This window comes from Coloeus monedula (assembly GCF_965178545.1).
Source record: "Coloeus monedula genome assembly, contig: HAP1_SCAFFOLD_73, whole genome shotgun sequence".
Taxonomy (NCBI): domain Eukaryota; kingdom Metazoa; phylum Chordata; class Aves; order Passeriformes; family Corvidae; genus Coloeus; species Coloeus monedula.
Genome location: NW_028120821.1, coordinates 1,234,350 through 1,248,767, shown reverse-complemented (window position 1 = coordinate 1,248,767; position 14,418 = coordinate 1,234,350). Strand labels below are relative to the sequence as shown.

The following is a 14,418-nucleotide window of genomic DNA, read 5'->3' as shown; positions in this document are numbered from 1 at the left end:
ACCCACCGGGCTCAGTCTGAGCTGTCCTTTCTCCCAGCTGCAAACAGAACCTGTCCCCAGCCAGTGCCCTGCACACAGGCAGGTTTCTGTAGGGCCAAGGAGAGTGCACAGAGATATGGGGTCTGTGAGTGCTGGCAGGAAGAGGTCAGGCACAGGGAAACACCTCCGGGAGGAAGATCTTCAGCAAGCAGAGAGAAGATCAGGCAATGAGAGAAAACAAAAGGCAGAAATGTTGTGGCAGGGAGAGCTTAGAGACCTCCACAGGATGCCCTCGAGTGCAGCCCCTCCCTCTGAACAAGCCCCCTCCCCTCCTCTCTCCCTCAGCCAAGCCTCTGCCCTCAGGGCCGGGGGTCCAAGGCGTGAAGCCCCTCCTGGGCAGGCAGAGCTGCAGCAGAGCCGTGGGGCAGCTCTGCAGCCCCGGGCCCAGTTCCCTCTGCAGAGCACAGGGCTGGGAGCAGCTGCCCGGCCCTGGGGGCTCTGGGAGGGGGCACAGCTGGCTCAGGGTGACGCTGGCCCCAGAGCCCGGCTGTGGGCAATGCAGCCAGGGAAGGAGCTCCATCTCCCTACATCCAATGCCATCATTAGGACACTTGGCTTTCTTCTTGAGGATTCCCCCTAAGCTCTGAGCTTGCCTCCAGGGCGCAAACAGGTCGTGTAGCATCTTGGTGTTACCTGAAAGCCCCACAGTGAGACACAAAAGTTTTATGATGGAGAAAGGGCTGTTGGGTTGGTGAAACGAGCCATGTGTGTATTTGGCTACCAGTGTGGGGCTGAGAGCTCGAGAAGGGGATGGACATTTGATGGGCTGTGGTGGATCGATCTGCTCTCAGCAGCACTGGGATGGTTTTTAAGGGAAATATGGGAGGGTGATTATCCTCTGTCTGAGGAGGGTGAAAGGCCAGAGGATCTTGGAACAGGACAGAGTGACAGACCACCTCCCCTCACTCTCCACTCACCACCTTGCCTCACAGAACTCGCTCTATTCTCCCCGAGGGCAGCAGAAATGCTGAGTGTCTGACATCCAAAACCAGTCAGCAGGGGAGATGAAGAGGAGCTATAAAAACCTCTAGAACACTTTAACAGCTTTTGCCATTCCTGTTCTTGGGCCCTGGGAGTGCCCTTGTGTTAGCTGGGCTTTCAAAGTGGAACACCAGGACAGGTCCCTGTCCCCCTCCCACTTCTGCACAGCAAGGCTGAATTATAAAAACCCCCGGAGCAACTGCCCTGAAACTCATGTCACACTCAGCCAGCACCAACCAGGGCTGCGGCTGGAGCTGAAGGAAGATCTGCTAGAAAAACAGAAGGGTGTTGTCGGTGATCGAACACGGACTTGGCCGGCTGCATGCAAAGCCAAATTCTATCGCACAAGTCCCATCTTTATATACTGTTCCAAACCAGCAGTTCAGCAGCTACAAACTTCAGCTCCTAAGGTTCTATGTTTTACATCTCCAAGGGCTACAGATTACCATCTCCTCGCCCAATCTCCCATTAACTATCCTACTCTTTGTCTCGCCTCTTGCTCTTTGTCTCGCCTCCTGCCAGACACGGCCCCGGCCCGCCCCGTCTCTCGCAAGGCCCCACGCCAGCCAAAGCCCTTCTCTGTGGCCACACTCTGAATCCCCATAAGGTGTCAGTGTGTGACAGGAGAAGGATTTGTGGGGCATGTCTTTGATTTTGCTGAGAGACGTTTCCCTTAAGCTGTCACTGACTTTTCTCCATGAACAGGTCCCCATGGCCAGACACGGCGAGTGTCCAACAGCAGCTCCATCAGCCCCTTCCTCGTGCTGGCATTGGCAGACACGCGGCAGCTGCAGCTCCTGCACTTCTGCCTCTTCCTGGGCATCTCCCTGGCTGCCCTCCTGGGCAGCGGCCTCATCATCAGCGCCGGAGCCTGCGGCCAGCACCTGCACAGCCCCATGTTCTTCTTCCTGCTCAGCCTGGCCCTCACCGACCTGGGCTCCATCTGCACCACTGTCCCCAAGGCCATGCACAATTCCCTTTTGGGACACCAGAACCACCTCCTAGGCAGGAGGTGCTGCACAGCCTCTTTCTCTTTCTCTTTTTCATTTCAGCAGAGTTTTCCCTCCTCGCTGTCGAGTGCTACGACCACTACGTGTCCATCTGCAAAGCCCTGCACTACGGGACCCTCCTGGGCAGCAGAGCTTGTGCCCACATGGCAGCAGCTGCCTGGGCCAGTGCCTTTCTCTACGCTCTCCTGCACACGGCCAATACATTTTCCCTGCCCCTGGGCCAGGGCAATGCCCTGGGCCAGTTCTTCTGTGAAATCCCACACATCCTCAAGCTCTCCTGCTCACACTGCCACCTCAGGGAGCTCGGGCTTGTTGTGTTTTCCATCTGTTTAACTTTTGGTTCTTTTGTGTTCATTGTTTTCTCCTATGTGCAGATCTTCAGGGCCGTGCTGAGGATCCCCTCTGAGCAGGGCCGGCACAAAGCCTTTTCCACGTGCCTCCCTCACCTGGCCGTGGTCTCCCTGTTCCTCAGCACTGGCTTTGTTGCCTGCCTGAAGCCCCCCTCCATCTCCTCACCATCCCTGGACCTGGCACTGCCAGTTCTGTACTCGGTGGCGCCTCCAGCCCTGAAGCCCCTCATCTACAGCCTGAGGAACCAGGAGCTCAGGGACGCCCTGAGGAAAGTGATGACTGGATGCTTTCCAGCAGCAAAAACCTGCCTGTTTTCAGCTCCATAGGCTAAAGTGTAATCATTAGAGGCCCAGCCTGCCTTCTCAGGTTGTTTTGGTGGTGGTGGTTTTGGGGGCTTTTTTTTCTTCTCATATGTTAAGGTTGTATCCAAAAGATTTTGTTATGCATCTTATTCACTGTTTACAGGCTGAATGTGACTGTTGGCAGGGACTGTGTCAATAAGGAGTCTGCTCTGTGGGTATTCACATTAAATAAAGGACCCATCAGCAAGGTCTCTGTTCGAGATCCTTTGGTTGAGTCCATCCCTGGAGCTGGAGGGCAGGGCCAGTGTTGCAGGCATTGGGGGGGAAGAGTCCCAGCAGAGCAGCACAGCCAGGGAGCAGCAGAGCTTGGTCTTTTCAGAGCTCCTCTCTTATTACTTCCACTCTCTCCTTTGGAGCCGCTGTGATGGTGTAAGGCCAACAGCTCTGTCCGGGTGGTGCGAGTCCTGCTGCGTGTCACAGGCAGGGACAGGCCATGGGCACTGCTGGGACACAGCTGGGCTCCGCCACAGCAGTTCCATCAGCAAAGGACATCTCCTGAAGGCACTGCAGGAAGGCTTTGCTCTCCCTCCACAGTCACTGTCAGGAACAGGCCCAAGGACCAGACTCTAAAGAGGCTGCCTGTGTTCCTTGTTCTCCCAGGGCTCAGTGGGATGAGATCAGGGTCCCAGTGTGGCCTTCAAGAGACTCGGGTGTGCTTCAGGTTTTGCTTGTTGGTGGCCAGTGCCCACCAGATGGTGAATGGTCTGTGAGGAACCTTCCTGGGGCTCTGCAGCTTGTGCCAGGGCTGATGGCAGGGGAATGTTCTTCTAGAGGGACTTGGGAGCTGCCAGCAGAACACGGGGGACCTGCAGGGACAGTGTGTGCCAGGGATCAGCAGTGAGTGGAGCTCACTGGGCACAGGCCTGTCCAGGGTGGGCTCACCCACAGATAAAGGACTGAATGTTTCCTGTGACCCATGAGAGCTCTGCAGCCCAGGGGGACACAGCAGGTACAGGGAAAGGAGTCTGAGCAGTGACTCGTCTGACCCTCGGGGAACTTGCAGAGGAGGATCCAGGGCAGCCCCAGCCCATGTGCCCGCCCTGGAACAAGGCAGGCACCTCTGAGCACCCTCCATGGCCACAGCAGAGCCTGTGTGGGAGGGGGTCAGTGCAGGGAGCACCATCAGCTGCAGAGCTCTGTCTCCCAGCTTGAGCAGCAGAGCCCAGCAGAGGCAGCCCATGGCCCTGGGCAGCACAGCCCCCATGCTCTGCAGAGCAGCACCCCCAGCTCGGGGGCTCTGGGCAGTAGGGCAGAGGCTACAGCAATGGCTGCTCAGGCCAGCACAGACGTGTTCCCCTGGGAAAGGCCCTGTGGGGAGCTGGCATGGGCCAGGAGAAGAGCAGGAGCTCGTGTGTGTGCAGAGTGGGAGCCCTGGCAAGAGGCTGCCCTGTGCCTGGGATGGCAGCAGGAGCAGCCTGAGGAGCCCCGGAGCCAACTCTCTGCTGCTGTGCTGGGCAGCGGGGCCCTGGGGCTGCACGAGCTGCCCGAGCTGAGGATCTCCTGAGCATCCCAGACACAGAGTCACTGTCCCGGACCTGCAGTGCCTCCAGTTCCTGCTGCAGGGCCAGACAGGACTGGGCTTCTTTGCAGGGCTGGGGCCGGGGCAGGGAGAGGAAAACAATGGACCCTTGATTGTAGGAGTCCCCACAGTGTCACAATGCTCTCCATGGTTCCACGAGGCCTTGCAGTGTCACGCTGGCCCCTTGGTTCCTTTGGGCCCCACGGTGTCACTATGGCGCCCTTGGTTACACGAGGCCCCGCGGTGTCGCAAGGCCCCTTTGGTTCTCCCAGGGCCCTCAGTGTCTGTTGTGCCAGTGGGCAGGGTCAGCACCAAAGACACAGACACCAAGTTCAGGAATAGTGGAATTTATTATAATGCAAAACTGCAAAGAATCACAAAAGGAGAAGCCCAGCAAAGCACCCAATCATCACTACCCAAGATTGTGTACAGTAATCAAGAAAGAGACAGCACCAGTCACCCTCAGACCTTGCCATCATCCACATCCTCACATCAGCTGGGGGAAGCTGTCCCAGCCAAGGACTGGAGAGCCATTCCCAGACCCTGGGAATTCCTGCAGGTACATCCAGCTTTGCGGGCACCGAGGCTTCAACCTCGCTGTGAGAGGGCCCAGCTTTGACAGCGTTGAACAAACAAGCTGACATCACTTCTAGTGTGGGAACATCTGGTTTCATTCTCCTCTTTGGTTTCTCCCAAAGCCTGGCCGGGGCTCAAGGAGGAACCGAGGGAGTTTGATCCTAAACTCCCAAACAAGGCCAGATGGGGCCCTGTCCAGTTTCTAAATACAGAAAGGCAAATCCGTGTTTCACCGATGAACATAGAGCATATTGCTAATAATGCTCTGTTAATGAGCAGATAGAAATAGAACATTTGGTTGCAAGGTTCATGTAGATGTCAACTTTGGCTCAGAGCCTGTTGTTCAGGCCTCAGTCAGGGCCTGTTGTTCAGGCCTCAGTACTTCAATCAGTCCTTTGACCTAGAGATGAACTACAACCTTCATAACAATCCTTTTGATACTACAATCTTTTAGATTTAAGCATTTGAATTACTTTGTTGACAAGCCAAAATATCATACGGGAAGTGCTTTAAGGGTATCTTTTCACAATCTTCATAGGAACGCTTAACCCAGCCATGATTAAAGAGCTGTACGTGACTTTGATTCCATTTCCCTTTATACTGGGTGCAACTGAACAGTTCACAGTGTGGGTGCATACAACCTATTCCAGGAGACAACATCCATCCACAGACACTTTTTCCTACATATATTCCTCTTTATCCGATTTAGGCAAGAAATGCCTCTTCTACGAAAATGCAGCGGTCAGGGATCGCCACCCTCGGTCTAGAACCCTGTTTTTATCATGAACTGTGCTCAAGTTTCTAACCCACCGTTTGGGTTGGGCCAGATGAGCCAACCAAGGCCAGTCATCGAATCCTTCTGGACTTCCACGCACCCAGCAATTACTGAGGTTAAATGAGTTCCCTATCTCTGCTCCTACTGTTAGAAATCTGTTTTCCCAACCAGTGCTCCGATTACAATGACAACATTAAACCAACAAGATCAACCATAGTTTCACTGTTAAGCGGTCCCTTTCTGTCTGCAGAAGTCACTCAGTGGCACATCAGTCTTCACATCGAGCGCCGTGGATCAGAGCACTTTCCAAAGGGACCATTGGGGCAAAGAGGGAGATTTGGTCTGGCAGGCTCTGCAAAACAATATCTTGTAACATCTCTTTGTTCTCACATAGAACACTTGGCTGCAGGGACATGTTCCCATCTTTCTCACCCAGGTTTCAGGATTCAAACAGTGTTGTCTTTGCCTACAGCTCTTCCTTCAGCTGGCTTGGGCGGGCCATTTGGCCTCTGGACCCACACTCTGGCTCCATGATTAGGACTGCTGGATCCAAGCCCTTTATCTCCATGAACAGTAGTGATGTGAGGTGGATGTTCTTTTTTCACGGTTGTTTTAAAAACTGGCAATATCAATAATTGTGCTACCCTGCCGTGGGGTTGAATAATCCAGTGTTGTTCACTATTGTTTAACAGAACTACTTTAATTTCTCCTTGATAATCTGCACCAAGCACTCCTCCCACCATATGAACACTTGTCAAGGCCAAGCTTGAGTGAGCAGTTATCAAACCAGTGTCCCGAAGGAATCTGAATTCCTGTGCCGGTATTGATAACTCTCATTTGCTTCTGATTTATCCTAATTAATTCTAATGCGTAAAGGTCCAGCCCTGCAGCCTCTGGGATGGCCCTGTCAGGGGCCATCACCCCCAGAACAATTTCCCAGGAAGTCAGAGTGTCACTGTCCGTGGTTGTATTTGCAAATTGGGTGCAGCCACGCGCATCTAGGGGGTTTCCATTTCCCCAGGGGGCCCATTGTTAAGGATATGGAGCACATCTGGGAGGTGGGTTTTTCATTGCAACAGCTTCCCATCTCCTATATTTTTCAAGTGCTCTTTTAACAACCCCTTCATCTGTTCAATCAATTCTGCAGCTTGTGGATAGTCTGGTATATGAAAAACCCAGCAGTCTTACTCACTTTATTTTGCACAGTAACAGACAAAGCATTCCACGTCCTGGCATCAGCAAACCCTATCAAAACAGCCAGTTTCATCCCTTCCTCCTTCATCTCTTGTATACAATCTCACACAGTTTCCCAGCAATGCTGGGGTCCTGGCCAATCATTTTCTGTAGAGTACTTAGTCTTATATCCCTGAGCAGCCAAAGCTAACAAACTGGTATTTGGAGCATTATTTCACAATGTCATTATATACATGTGAAAACATAAACATACAATTTTTATTATATTATATACATGTAGATAATTCTTTTTATTTTTATTCTTGTTGTTATTATTATTATTTCCTTTGCTCAAAAAAATCTAAGCTCAAGATTAAAAACTTCTTCTGTCGCTCCATGTGGGAGCGTTTCAACAACAAGCGTTCCTTCTGTTGGTGCTGTTTCCGATGCTGTTAACAAAATTCACCCTCATCTTCCCAAACCCACAAGTTCTTTTCCTTTTTCCATATGCAATTTTTGGATGCATTCTAATACATCCAGTGCTTCAGCTTCTTTCAGTTGACGTCCTCATTGCTCACACGGTGCTCCGACCTCAGCCCACGCCACAGCCAGCAAACCCTCGGGAAGGTCTTCCCATCCGGGAATTTTGGATGGCACTGATTCCTTACACTTTCATTTAAAAAGCAGCATTTTGTTGGGATCCAGCCAGACCATACCAAGTTTGTTTTACCAGTGGGCAGGGTCAGCACCAAAGACACAGACACCAACTCAAGGAATCAGCATCATTTACTGTAGTTCAAAGCAGCAGAGAATCACAAAAGGAGAAGCTCAGCAATGCACCCAATCATCACAGCCAAAGATTGCCCGTAGTGATTAAGAAAGAGACAGCAGCAGTTCCCCTCAGACTTTACCATCGCCCACATGCACACATCAGCTGGGGGAAGCTGTCCCAGCCAAGGACTGGAGAGCCATTCACGGACACTGGGAATTCCTGCAGCTGCCTCCAGCCACAGCTGAGGCTCCAACCCCGCTGGGAGAGGGCCCGGCTTTGATAGTGTTGAACTGACAAACCGACAGCACTTCTAGTGTGGGAATATCTGGTTTCATTCTCCTGATTGGTTTCTCCTCAAGCCTGGCCAGGGCTCAAGGAGGAAGCAAGGGAGTTGACTTTGACCATACAGCCCCAAACAAGGCCAGATGTCAGATTTCATGGCCTTGTCCAGCTTCCAAATACAGAAAGGTCAATCCATGTTTCACTAATGGGTGGATACATCTATCAGAGCGCTAATGACCATGCACATTTCATTAATGAGCAAGTTCAAAGATAACCTTTGCTGGGAAGGTTCTGATGGTGCCCCAAGCCCCGGGACTGGAGGGGCCCCTTGGCTGCGGGGCTGGGAGGGAGCTGCCCCTTGTTCTCACTCTGCCTCACGCAAAGCTGGGCCGCTCACAAGTGGGGCAGCACAGCAAACAGGCAGCCTGCGAGTCTCTTCCATCCTCGTCTCTTGGGATTTTTCACCTTTGAGCTTAAGGTCTACAAAGGCAACTGCTTTTGGTCCCGCTGTGTATCGCCACGTTAAGCAATGCTGCTCAATCCGTCTGTAGCACAGCAGCAGGGGAAAGGCCTCAGCCCTTCAGTGTCAGGAGCTGCCGGGCTCTGCCTGAGCAGCTCAGCCAGCAGGAAGGGAGCTGCTCCACACGGGAACGAGGAGCAAAGGACTGCAGCACCTCCTTCTTGGGCAGAGCCCAGATTCGGTGGGGCAATAACAGAGTTATTCTCGTGCACTGGTGCATCAGCACTGCAGGTGCTGTGCCCCCAAGCACATGGTTCGAGATCTGCAAAAGAATTCTGCAACTCTTGACTGGGTCAGGATGTCACCAGTGCTAAACACCACTTTAGTCCAAAGCAACCAGTTTACACCTCTGCTGGTGTCTGCTAGGTTTTTTTCTTCAGGGTATCCAGACAAAAGGAAACAGAGGAGGAGGCTACGTTTTCGTTGTTGAGCAGAAATGTATCTCATTTTGCTGTACAATCCTTTTTTAAGACATGTTATCTCTTTAAAAAAAAAAAGAAAAAAGAAAAAAGAAAAAACAGAAAAAATATGAAAGAGGAAAAAACCAAATGTGTAGTGAAAAATCTTTTGTAACTTTGGTTTAAGTGGTAACTGATCCTTTTAAAAAGAGAACTAAGTTATTTACTTTGCAAATGTGCTGATGGCATGGATTCATCTCACTGACCTCAGCAGCCTTTTTTTAAAGGTTTTGGGGTTTGTTGCCAATATTAAGTTATTTTAAATTGTGGTTGAAGCAATAGGAAATTGAAATATGGATTGTGCATGACCGTGTCTTGAGTGTAAAAATATTGCAGTTTGAAACTTGGACCTAAAGTATTGCAAAGCAAAGTTATAAATACCAATGGATTGTGTGACAGCAACAATTTCCTATAGGATGTGCAGCATCAGAAAGACTTCATCAGTGTGGCTGTGGGTGCTTTTAGCTTTGTCCTGTGCCACTCTATGATGACATGAAACAGGACTTAACCTGCCACCAGCCCAGGCCACCCTTTGCCACCCCAGCTCCTTGGACCTTGTGTCCGCACAAGCAGACACAAAGTGTTTCTGCTGCTTCCCCCTTTTGCACAAATCCACAGAGAACTGGGATTTTCCCCGGTCTCGTGTCTCCATTGTGCCATATTCCTAAAGAACCAGCCATATTCCTAAAGAACCCTCCCGATGAATACGGTGAGTTACACAGATGCTTGTCAGCTCCACTGCCTGCCTAGAAATCTTGAAACTGCTTCTAAATGCTGCTCACTTCAGCTCTTGGACACCTACTCACACAGAGCTGGGACAAAAATGCCCCGGATGCCAGCTTACAAGGTGAGTTACGCCAAAGAAGGGCTATGTGGGAAATCTCTATCCCTGCCTATCCTTTGAAGAGATCTGTACCCGGGGGTGCGCACAGATGGGTCTTGTATCTAAAGGAAGGAATGTGCCAGCAACGTGACTGACACTTTCCCTCTCCGTGTTCGTTCCGCAGCCACGGGTACAAAGACATTATGGGAACCCTTGTGCAGCCAGAGCCTTCTATCCCTGCAGAATGGAGCGCGGCGGCTGGGGGCGGTTGGCGGGCAGCGAGCCCCGGGCAGCGGGCGAGATCCGGCTCCGCACCTGCCAGGCCCTGCTAAGGCTCAATGCCGGCTCCTCTGCAACAGCAAAGACCTTCAGCCTTGTCACTGCCCAGAGGGGCAGTGCTGGCCCTGCCGCACAGCTCGTTTTCCCCACAAGCTGCAGGAGGTGAGAAGGCAACACTTGCAAACACTGACTGCGAGCCACAGCGCCGGCTGCGCACCATTAACCTCAGCTCTGGGACCACTGTCTGCCCCAAGCTCTGGGGGATGCTCCGGGGGATGCCCCGGCTGGGCTCTGCCCTGGGGCCATCCTCCAGTGACAGCTGCAAACAGGGAGCATTTAGTTGCCACCAAGAGCCCAGCCACGCGTGGAGGGGAGCTGGTGCAGCTGCGGCCTGCGCTGTTGCCTGCTGTGCTCTGGGGCTGCTGCTCCCCGCAGAGGGAACTGCACTGCCGTGCCAGAGGAGACAGAGAAGCTTCAGCTTAAGCCAAACTGAGCTGGGTGGCTGGGTTGGCAGGAGTGGCGAGGGTCAAGGGGATTCCCAGAGCTCATCCTGCTGCAAGGACGAGGAAAAGTGGCAGTGGGAAGCTAACAGTGAGGAGAGCTGAGGCCTGGAGGGCAGCTCTTGAATGACGCTCAAATCTCACCGGACCTCTGAGACATTGCTGTTCTTCTGCCAGTGAAAGGATGAGTCCCTAAACCTGGGGCTCGCTCCTCCTCGTGGTCAGGGGCATCAAGGAAGGCTACAGTGCGACAGAGACTGCCCTGAGCTGGCAACTCACTGGGGGAAAAGAGGGAGCACTTGTGAAGTAAAGGCAGGTGGGGCAGAGAACTGTGCAGAGAAGGGCTGAGCTAAAGCTTGAGCAAGATGAAAAATGTCATTTGGGCTCATCCCAGATTGATTTCATTTCACAAGTTATTGAACAAGTTTATTTTGGGCGGGGGGGTGTCATGTTTTCCCCTGGAGGCGTGCACTCTGCAGGCTTGAGCTGCGTTGCCGAAATGCTCGGGCACGTCTCTGCTGCAGCTCACACCGGTTCTTCTTTGGCTTCTTCCGGCCTGGTGCTGAGCCGCAGCAGAGCCCTGGCGGAGCCCAGAGCAGCCTCAGCATCCACAGAGCCCGGCTGCAAGGAGAGAAAGCAGAAACCGCCCGTCAGCTGAAGGCTCCCGTCCCCCTTGTCCCAGCCGCCCGCGGTGCCCAGGCCGTGCTGGCCGTGCTCAGAGCGGTGCCCGAAGCCGCCCGTCCCTGCTGCCTTTGGCAGGAGAGCAGGAGGGCAGGACACGTGCCCAGCCTGCAGCCGGCCGTGGCACAGCCACCTCCTCAGCAGCTGCCCAGAGCGGGATGCTCCTGTGCTCGCTGCCATCTCCCAAAAGCCCTTATCCCAGCCGTGCCAAGAAGACGGGGACCCACCGCACGCCACCCGCCGCCGGAAGAAAAGCTGCTCCCAAGCCATGTCCTCGGCCTTCTCCAAGGCCACGTCCCATCCACACCGCAACTGCTCCCAAGCACTTCCCGATCCAGACTGGACACCACCTACAACGCTTCCTTGAAGAAAAACAAACAAATTAAAGAAAAGGCATTACAGACAAAAAGGAGAAACAAGAAAAAAGCTAAAAAATCTTCTCTCTGTCGGGGGCCTGAGCAAGGCCCAACCTTCCCTACATGCTGGGGAAAAACCCACCCACAGGCGAGGGAAGCCCACGCTTTCTCCCTTCCCCCCTGCACTGCCCCCCAACAGGCACGGCGAGCCCAAAGCAAACAAGGGGAGGGGAGCAGCCCAAGCCCTTCCTTTCCTGCAAAACAAAGCAGCCCGTGCACAGCTCCTGGATTGCCACCTCTGCTCCTGCCATGGGGGCTTGTTTGTGTCGGGCTGCCAGCCCCAGCCCCAGCCCCAGCCCAGGGAACAGTGGGTGGTGGGGGCTGTTGGCAGGGCCAGGGGCTGACTCCCATTTCGTAAGCACCCCAGCCCATCACGCCCGCCCTGCCAAAAAGCAGCTTGGCAGCCGGCTGAAGGATTGGTTGCATCCGCCCCAGCAAAGGGAGGAACCTTTGCTTCCTGGCCAGGCCGTGCAATGCCCAAATCTGGGAGCATCCCCCTGGGTGTGGACTCATCTGTAAATTCGCTGTGGAGCCTGGCTTTGAAGAAGGTGCCACAATTGAAGTCCATCATCTTCAGCTTGCCAGGTGGAGGAAGAGCTTGTCATCCTTGATGTCACCCTCCATGTCTCCAGCAGCAGCAGCCGCACCTGGCACAGCTTCTCCAGGGGCTTCTTCTTCCCTGGGGCTGGAGCAGGCTGTCAGTGCTCTGCCCAGGGCCCCGGCTGTTGCTGAAGCAGGACAAGCAAAAGCAGCTGGCACGGGGGCCACCAGAGCTGGGAAGAGCAGCTCAGCTCCAGCAGCAGGGCTGCGCGTGCCCAGCTGAGGAGCCCTGCGCAGCGATTCAGGCAGGACAAAAACTCTGCCTTTCTTTGCTGCTCCTTGCCAAGGCGCGTGTGCAGCTGGAACTCACCGGCTCCCTGGCTCAAAGCGTGCGTGTGGCTCTCTCCCTTCTCCTATGGCACGCGAATATCCTGCATCCAAGGAGCACAGGACAGGTCTTCTAATGAGGGCCTTTCCGAGGAGAGCAAGGATAAACACCGTCGGATGAGATGCTGGCACTCTGCGCAGAGAAAGCAGAAAGCACCAGTCAGTTGCAGAAGGCTCCTGTCCGCTTTGCCCCACTCTTGCCATGGCCAGGCCGTGCTGCGTGTGCTCAGGGCTGTGCCTAAACTTTGCCATCAGTTCTTTCTTTTGGAGGAGAGCAGGACATTGCCACCTCCTCAGCAGCTGCCAGTGTGGGATGCTCCTGAGCCTGCTGCTGTCTCCCAGCATTGCTATTCCCCCCATGCTGCAGAGACGAGGATCCACCTGGAGAGAGCCGTCGTGGGAGCGAGAGCCGGCCCCAGGTGCTGTTCCAGCCCCTCCTGAAAGGGTGCTCCCCGCAGACCATCTGGTGCAGCACGATGCCCAGGGACCAGACGGTCGCTGCCTCGCCGTGGTACCAGCCCAGGTGCGTCCATTCCGGGGGGCTGTAGGACGGTGTTCCTATGGAATAGAGATGGAGTTCTTCAGGGGGACGCTGCCTGCTCCCAGAGCCTCGCCCCAGCATCCCCGGGCATGCGGGGGCCGCAGCAGCGGCACGCGGCCTGACCCGCTGCCCTCTCGCCAGCACCTGGGGCTTGTGTACAGACTGGGGGTTGGAAAAGAAGCCGCTGGTGTCGCAAGAGGGCAGCGGAAGCCCTGGCAAGGCCCGAGCATTCCATGCAAAGGAAAAACCCACTTGGTGCTGGGGAAAAACCACGCTTTCATCCTCCCTGCCTGCACTGCCCCAGAAACCATTCTTAAGCCAAGGCAAGCACGGGCAGCAGAGCAGTCTGAGCCCTGTCTCGCCTGCACACCAAACGGGCTGGAGCACAGGTTCTGGGCCCCCCTCTCTGCTACCCCCACCCACGGGTGTTTCTGTGGCGCTGGCTGCCCCAGCCCCAGCGCCAGTCCTGGGCAGAGGGGCTGGCAAAGGCTGCCAGCAGGGCTGGAAGATGGCCCCTCAGCCAGCGCCGCTCAAAAGCAGCAAGGCTGAAGACTCCGGCTGCCATGACTGGCAGCAAAAGGGAGAATTCCCCCTGCCACAGCTGCCTTGGGCTGTGAGCTGTTGGGCTCTGGGATGCCGCTACCAGGAGCCTCCCCCTGCGTGGGCTCACCTGCAAAGCTGGTGTAGGCTGCGGCTTGCAGGTAGGTGCCACAGCCAAAGTCGATGAGTTTGGCCTGCCCGGTGGCCAGGTCAACCAGGATGTTCTCTGGTTTGATGTCCCGGTGCAGGACCCCGCAGCTGGTGCAGTGCCGCACGGCCTCCAGCACCTGGCGGAACAGGTGCCGCGCCACCTCCTCGCACAGGAAGCCCCGTGCCCGAATGAAGTGAAGGAGGTCCTGAGACCGCTCCGGGCGCTCCAGCACCATCACCACGTTGTTGGGGAGCTCCAGCCACTCGTGGAGCTGGACGATGCCAGGGAAGCCAGCGGACACCTTGGCCAGCAGCACGATCTCCAGTGGTGCTCGGGTGCCGTCGGGCTGCGGGAGGAGCACGATGCCGTCAGCGGGGCCCATGCCGTGCCGGGGCTCGGCAAGCCCTCAGCCAGCCGGGGACGCTCTGCGCGCTCCGCTGGCCCCACGGCCGCTCTCCCCCGAGGCGTTCTGGCGGCTTCCACCCTGCCGGGCCTCGGCTCATCCCCGCCCGTCGCGCCCCGGCTTCTCGCGCTGCCCCTCGCTCACTCACCAGCTGGCCCCAATGGTGGATGCGGTTCCGCGGCACACGTTTGATGGCCACCTGCAAGGCAAGGGGAGCAGCGGGCTGAGCTCGCCGCCCGCCCTGCCGAGCCCCATGCTCCTTCTCCTCCTCCTTTGCCCCCCGCCTCCCGCGCCCGCCGCCGGCCCCGCCACTCACCGGGGCTCCGTCCGAGAGCCGCG

General features: G+C 55.3%; 1 pseudogene across 1 annotated transcript; it reads left to right on the top strand.

The window, feature by feature from the left end:
• Positions 1 to 1,757: 1,757 nt before the first annotated feature.
• LOC309585585 (olfactory receptor 14J1-like) lies at positions 1,758 to 2,707 on the top strand (annotated as a pseudogene). Its single transcript has one exon. The product of its transcript is annotated as an olfactory receptor 14J1-like (transcript).
• Positions 2,708 to 14,418: the final 11,711 nt, after the last annotated feature.